At 40.1% G+C, this 6,673-nt stretch overlaps 1 pseudogene; it reads left to right on the top strand.

The window, feature by feature from the left end:
- Window positions 1-4,341: 4,341 nt before the first annotated feature.
- On the top strand, window positions 4,342-5,275 carry LOC122449270 (annotated as a pseudogene).
- The last annotated feature ends 1,398 nt before the right edge of the window (window positions 5,276-6,673 follow it).

Below are 6,673 nucleotides of genomic sequence, written 5' to 3'. Positions count from 1 at the left end.
CTGAGGTGAATATTTGGAAACTGGAAAAAAAGAGTTCCCTGAATATCCCTCAAGATGGCTGGGTTTCGTATAAGTAGAAAAAAATGTGCATTTTATCCTCCTGGGCCTTTGAGATGTAAATGATCTACCTAGGCCCTCTGGAGCTTATCTGTGTTGCTAGGAACTGAAGAAAAAGGGATGCAGAAATAACATTTAAAAAAAAAAAAAAAACCCTCAAAACTGCTGGGAATGCTCCCTCAACCAAACTTTACATAAGTTTCATAAGAGATCATCAAGAAAAAACAGTAAAACCATAATTATCTAAGCAAGAAAATTTAATGTATTCCAACTATTCTTTGTAAGCTAGTAAATTTATATTGTTGTTGGTTAGTCACTAAGTTGTGTCCGACTCTTGTGACTCCATGGGCTGTAGCCTGCCAGGCTCCATTGTCCTTGGAACTTCCCAGGCAAGGAGACTGGAACGGGTTGCCATTTCCTAACCTGCATCTCCTGTGTTGCAGGCAGATTCTTTACTACTGAGCCGTATAGGACTTTGTTGTTATTCAGTCGCTCAGTTCTGTCTGACTCTTTGCGACCCCATGGACTGCAGCACACCAGGCTTCCTTGTCCTTCACTGTCTCCTGGAGTTTGCTCAAACTCAGGTCCCTTGAGTCGGTGATGCCATCCAACCATCTCGTCCTCTGTCGTCCCCTTCTCCTCCTGTCTTCAATCTTTCCCAGCATCAGGAGTCTTTTCCAATTAGTTGTCTCTTCGCATCAGGTAACCGAAGTATTGGACACCTAGAACTTTAAGCACTTACAATTCAAATATTTAAAAAGTTAGACAAAATGAGTTTCAAGTTCACATGGAAGGAGAAATACTATATTGTTGATACTTGGTATTAAGATTAGTTTGTTGATTTAATTAATTTGGTCTAATTAATTAATTAGGTCTTTAGCATCATCAACTTTCATGATTTCACAAAGTAACATTTTCACTGAGCCTAGGTTTAGTAGAAGTTAAATGAAATCTTATGATATCTGTTGCAAATCTGTCAGTGAGGAAAATAACTTGGTGTGCTAAAATTTTTGAGTCAATTAAACTATAGGAATAATTATGTTCTGAAAATTACCTAAAATAATATCTCCAGATTTTAGTAAAAATTACTTGCCCTCTCGGTTTTCATTAGAAATTAAGATGTCTAAAAGTTGGGGATTCTAATTTAAATATGTAATTAAAGTTGCAGATATAATAAAATATTTCACTATATAGTAGGAAAGTGGGTTACATATTTTGAGAAAAAAGAAGTTTTATGCATGATCAGGTTTATTTTAGATTAAATTTAATTGGGTAAATGGATTTTGTTATTAAAAGTAGACTGGTACAGGGCTAGATTTTGCTCCTTTCTGCTAAAAGAACAAGTTTACTTCAAATGCTGCTTTTGATAATATATTGTGTGAACTTCCTTGCCTTTCAATGATCTGATTTTGTTCTGAAATATTCAAAGTGACCTATGATTCTACCAGACCAAAAGTTCTTAGAACTTTTTGATATTTTTGATGAACTTCCTATCAAATTCTGGGCTCCCCAGGTGGCACTAGTGGTAAAGAATCTGTTTGCCAATGCAGGAGAGGTAAGAGACTTGGGGTCATTGGGTCTGGAAGATCCCCTGGAGGAGGGCATGGCAACCCACTCCAGTATTCTTGCCTGGAGAATACAATGGACAGAGGAGCCTGGCAGGCTACAGTCTACGGGGTCGCAAAGAGTCGGACTGAGCAACTAACACACACACACACACACACACACACACACACACACACTATCAAATTCTAATTAAATTTCTTTTGACTTCGGCTTGCTCTGGGATGCTTCAGAGGGCCCCTAAGTCATGAGATATTCCTTCCCAGGCAAATACTGAAGTGGGTTGCCATTCCTTTCTCCAGGGGATCTTCCGGACCCAGGGATCAAACCCAGGTCTCCCACATTTCAGGAAGAGTCTTTTCCATCTGAGCCACCACGGAAGCTCAGCACATTGAGTGGCCTACCAGTGAAATCTTCATCAGATTTGGGAATGAACATTCCTAGCACCACGGGATGAAATGGTCATGAAATACCCCCAAAGCCAGGATCAAATTTATAAATATGAAAGGGCCTTGCCAGCTGAAAACTGCCACTTGCTCTCTACCTCTACAAGGATTAAATCATGGGCCCCTGCAGTTGCTGACCTTGAACACCCCCTGAAAGGAGTTTCAGGGTGGAGATTAGGAATGAGGCACTCTGTGCTCAGGGGTAAAACTGGCAAACCAGGCTCTCAAATTGAAATTTTAAGATTTTTATGAGCCTAAATCTTGCATCTTCTCATGTCTAAAAAAGCATTAAAATCACTAATGGTGATGCCTTTTTTGGCCATTTAGAAGAGAAATTCATTTGGATATAAAAATGGAGTAGCTGTCAGACTCAGACACACCTAGTCATTCTCACAGCAGTGTCTATTCAAATTGTAACCCAGCAGAACCCTGTAGGTACCTCTATCAAGTTTATGATTAACCTCCTTACCTTAACCTTTATTCTTATTCTTGTTCAGAACTTGTTCTCCTCAAGATTGAGAATTATCAAAGAAAAAGGGGGGATTGTAACCCAGCAGGACCCTAAGGGACCTTCCCAGGAGAGGCTTTCCCCATATCTTCTACTTTAGATATATCCAGATAGCAGTATTTGATGCAATGATTTGACTGATAATGTTAACCCTGTAATATTGAAGAAGGAATTCATAGGGCCTGGACTCCATCTCAGGCCTGTCCGTGCTGGCCGTGCTCGGCTGCCTCTCTAGCGGACTCTGAACTCTCTGCTTAGTGCCTGTGGGGACAACAATGGAAGGATAAGACCCCCTCCAGACAGGGGAATCTTGAAGATCACATCCAGGCTACTCATTGCCTAAGAGGAAGCATACCGTAATCACCCCTGTCTCCGGACAGGTCATAAACTTTTTTTCGTATTTATCAGGATGTAATCACAGGCTTATCGATTATTAACTGGTTGGAATGTAACTGCGGGCTTATTGACTATTGACTGTTTGGACACGTACACATGGGGTAGGTGGTGGGTTTAGACATGTACACATGGGGTAGGTGGTGGGTTAGGACATGTACGCATGGGGTATAAAAGATTTTCACAAATGCTGGACGGGGTCCTTGGCTAAGAGGAGACTCTGCCTTGGGCCCGCCGGCGTAATAAACTGCACTCCACTATCTGCATTGTCCTTCTGAGTGAGTCTGTTTCCCGGAAAGGGTGGCTATAACAATATCACCCTGTCCCCTCACCCTCAACCACTCAGAATTGTACACTCACTGATCACATACCCTGAAATCCCCTTCCCTTACCTGGTTTTTAAAAGTTCTTTGCTGAATTTCCCCCTGTGCAGGGAGCTCAGGGGTGGTGGGTGAGGGGAGGGGGAGTGAGTGTAGCACATAAACTCCTCGTCTCCTTGCATGGCCCTGCAATAAGTACTTCTCTGCTCCAAACTTCAGTGTTTCCGTGTGCTTGGCCTCACTGCATCAGGCACACAAACTTGCTCTAACAAAACTGTTCCAAAGATATTGGTATACATATGATCAGTATACATATTATTTTGGTGAAGGGAGAATACATGCAATCAACACATATTTCTTTGTAGAAGATTATTGCTAGTCACCAGGGGCAGAGGTCACCATGAAGAATTTTAGTGCTTTTCTAGATACAAGAAGATGCAAGAATTGGGCTCATGAAATCTCCTGAAAAAAATCTAACTATCTGAAGACATGTTCTGCCAGTTTTTCCCAGAGCACAGTGTCTCATTCTTGATCTCCACCCTGAACTCCTTTCAGGGGGTGTTAAAGCTCAGCAGCTGCAGTGGCTCATAATGTGACCTTTGTAGAGGTAGAACGCAAGTGCCAATTTATAGGTGACAGTATATTGTGTCGCTTTTTAACTTTATCAGTCTATGCTCTCTCTTCTTCAAACTTCATTGTATCAAAGAATACCCTATAATAATCTTCTCTCTACAGCTATTCTCTCCAACAGTGATAAAACACTCCTACACTTTCCTGCTACAGGGCATAACCACTTTCTGGACAGATAAAAAATTCCTTGGGTTAAAAAAATGACTGATTTATGCTCTCAACTAGAGAATGACAAGCTTTGAGCTAAAACAAGCAAAAATAATAAAGCATTTGTGAGCTCATTTCCTGCCTATCTCTTTTTAACCAAATCTCCCTTGACAATATATCACATGATGATTTAACGTGGTTGTAGAACTTTAATCTCATGTTTTCCACTTTTCACAGATCTTGCAACAAACTGGTCTTGTGGCTGCCTCCTCTAGTCATGTTTCTGGTTACTAACTCCACTCAAGTCCCCTTCTACTTCATCCTCATGGGCATCCCTGGCTTTGAGGTCTTTCATACCTGGATTTCCATCCCATTCTGTTGTCTCTACACTATCTCTATCGTAGGCAACAGCATCATACTGGCTGTCATCTGGGCAGAGCCCTCTCTGCATGAGCCCATGCACTTGTTTCTCCCCATGTTGGCCCTAACAGACCTGGGACTTACCCTCACCACTTGGCCTGCAGTCATGGGGATCCTCTGGTTCAATGCCTCAGAGATCAGCTTTGAGGCTTGCTTTATTCAATTCTTCTTCCTCCATGGATTCTCCTTTATGGAATCTTTAGTGCTGTTGGCCAGGTCTTTTGACCACTACATGGCCATTTGCCACCCCTTCCCTTATTTTTCCATCCTCACTAGGAAAGCAATCTGCAGAATACATCTGGCCATCATTTGCCACTGTCTTCTGGCTGTTCTTCCCACATTTTTCCTCTTGAAAAGGCTTCCCTTTTGTGGCTCCCCTCATCTCTCCCATTCCTACTACCTCCATCAAGACATGATTCACCTGGTGTGTGCTGACACCACTACAAATAATAGGTATGGATTTGTTCTAGCTCTGCTCATTATCATACTGGATTCCTTGCTCATTGTGCTGTCCTATGCACTCATCCTGAGAAGCGTCCTCAGAATTACCTCCCAGGTTGAAAGGCTCCAGGCCCTCAATAACTGTCTGTCCCACATTTTGGCTGTTTTGGTCCTTTATGTGCCCATGGTGGGTGTGTCCATGACTCACCACTTTGCCAATTGTACATGTCAGTATGGCCAATGTCTATGTACTAGCACCTCCTGTAATGAACCCCATTATCTATAGTGTTAAAACCAAACAGATCCGTCGAAGGATCTTTGATCTCTTTGCCCATAGACAGTTGGAGTAGAGTGTTGAGAAGTGGGCTTTTGGTACTACTTCTTAAAATAATAGTTTGAGAAACTTGAAAAATTATGGTTTGGATGTCTAGTCATATATGAATCAGGAAACAGGGCTGGGAGTTAAATACAATGTTGTGTTCATTGGATTTGTAATTTAAGCTAAGTTGAACCACCTGCATGTGGTGGAGCTGCTTCATTTACATGCAGTTTTTGCATACTAAGTTCCTCAATGTTTGTACCCTGGAATTGCCAAGCTTCTAGTTCAAGATGTGAAATATGTTGTAGAGTGAACTACCTGAGTTAGGTAACCTCTCAAAAGTCCTTCAAATGGGGATATCCTGTTTTTAAGAGTGTCTCCTCTTGTGAAACCCTCCTCTAACATGCACATGAAGCCTCTAAGTTGCTTCCATTTACACTGTTTCTTCTCAGAAAATGACCTGAGAAGTAATTCTGGATTCAAAAGAAAACAAACAAGTATTCAAATGTGGAGTCTCTTATGATCCAAAATAAGTTCTAGGGCTTTTCCCTCTCACCTCACAGCTTCTGAGTGGCAATTATTTCATCTTGTATTTCTTAGACTTCAGATGTGTACTGGGACATTAATTTGTGAGATAGGTATTCACAGTGAAAATTTGTTGAGAAGGAGATCAGAAGAATCTTGGAAATAAACTGGCTTCCTCTTTTGGGTTCATTCATTCATTCATTCATATACTTTTACTTGTTTTTCTTATTTTTTGGACTAGGACCTACAGTTCAATGATGAATGGATGTTGACATGTTACTTGATATGTTCCCAGTCAAACAGAGAATGTATTCAATATTTAACCATTAAATATGATGTTAACTGTGTGCTTTTTCTTACTTAGCTTGAGCAAACTGGTATTTATAATTTATTACTGCCATGATTGGATAGTAGATTTTGTGTAATGCATTTCTGCCTGCATTGAAATGAGCATGTGATTTTTACCCTCTTGTTTCTTATTTAACTCAACTACACTTGCAGTTTTACAATTGCAATATCTTAGTATTTGTTCTGTACTTAAAGCCTATGTTGTTACCTTGAATTTTTTAACATGGTATTTAGTATATATTCATACATTAAGATACAACTACTCTTTCTTTAGTGATTCTCTTAAGCCAAAACTTCATCTGTTTTTTGATTATCACTTTTAGTTTTAGTTTGTCAATAAAAATCTATTTCTATTTTGTCTTCATATAGTGCATGTTAAATATAAAGTTATTTTCTTTTATATATTCCATACTTGATATAATGGCTGCTGTGAATTCCTTGTCTAATGCATTCAATATCTGGATTATTTTGGAGCTGATCGCCACAGATTATTTTTCTATCAAATATGCACCATGTTTCTAGTTTCATTTTATGTTGAATAATCTTAAATTGTTTC

This window comes from Cervus canadensis, chromosome 11 (genome assembly GCF_019320065.1).
Source record: "Cervus canadensis isolate Bull #8, Minnesota chromosome 11, ASM1932006v1, whole genome shotgun sequence".
In the NCBI taxonomy this organism is placed as follows: domain Eukaryota; kingdom Metazoa; phylum Chordata; class Mammalia; order Artiodactyla; family Cervidae; genus Cervus; species Cervus canadensis.
This window is presented reverse-complemented; position numbering and strand designations above follow the sequence as displayed.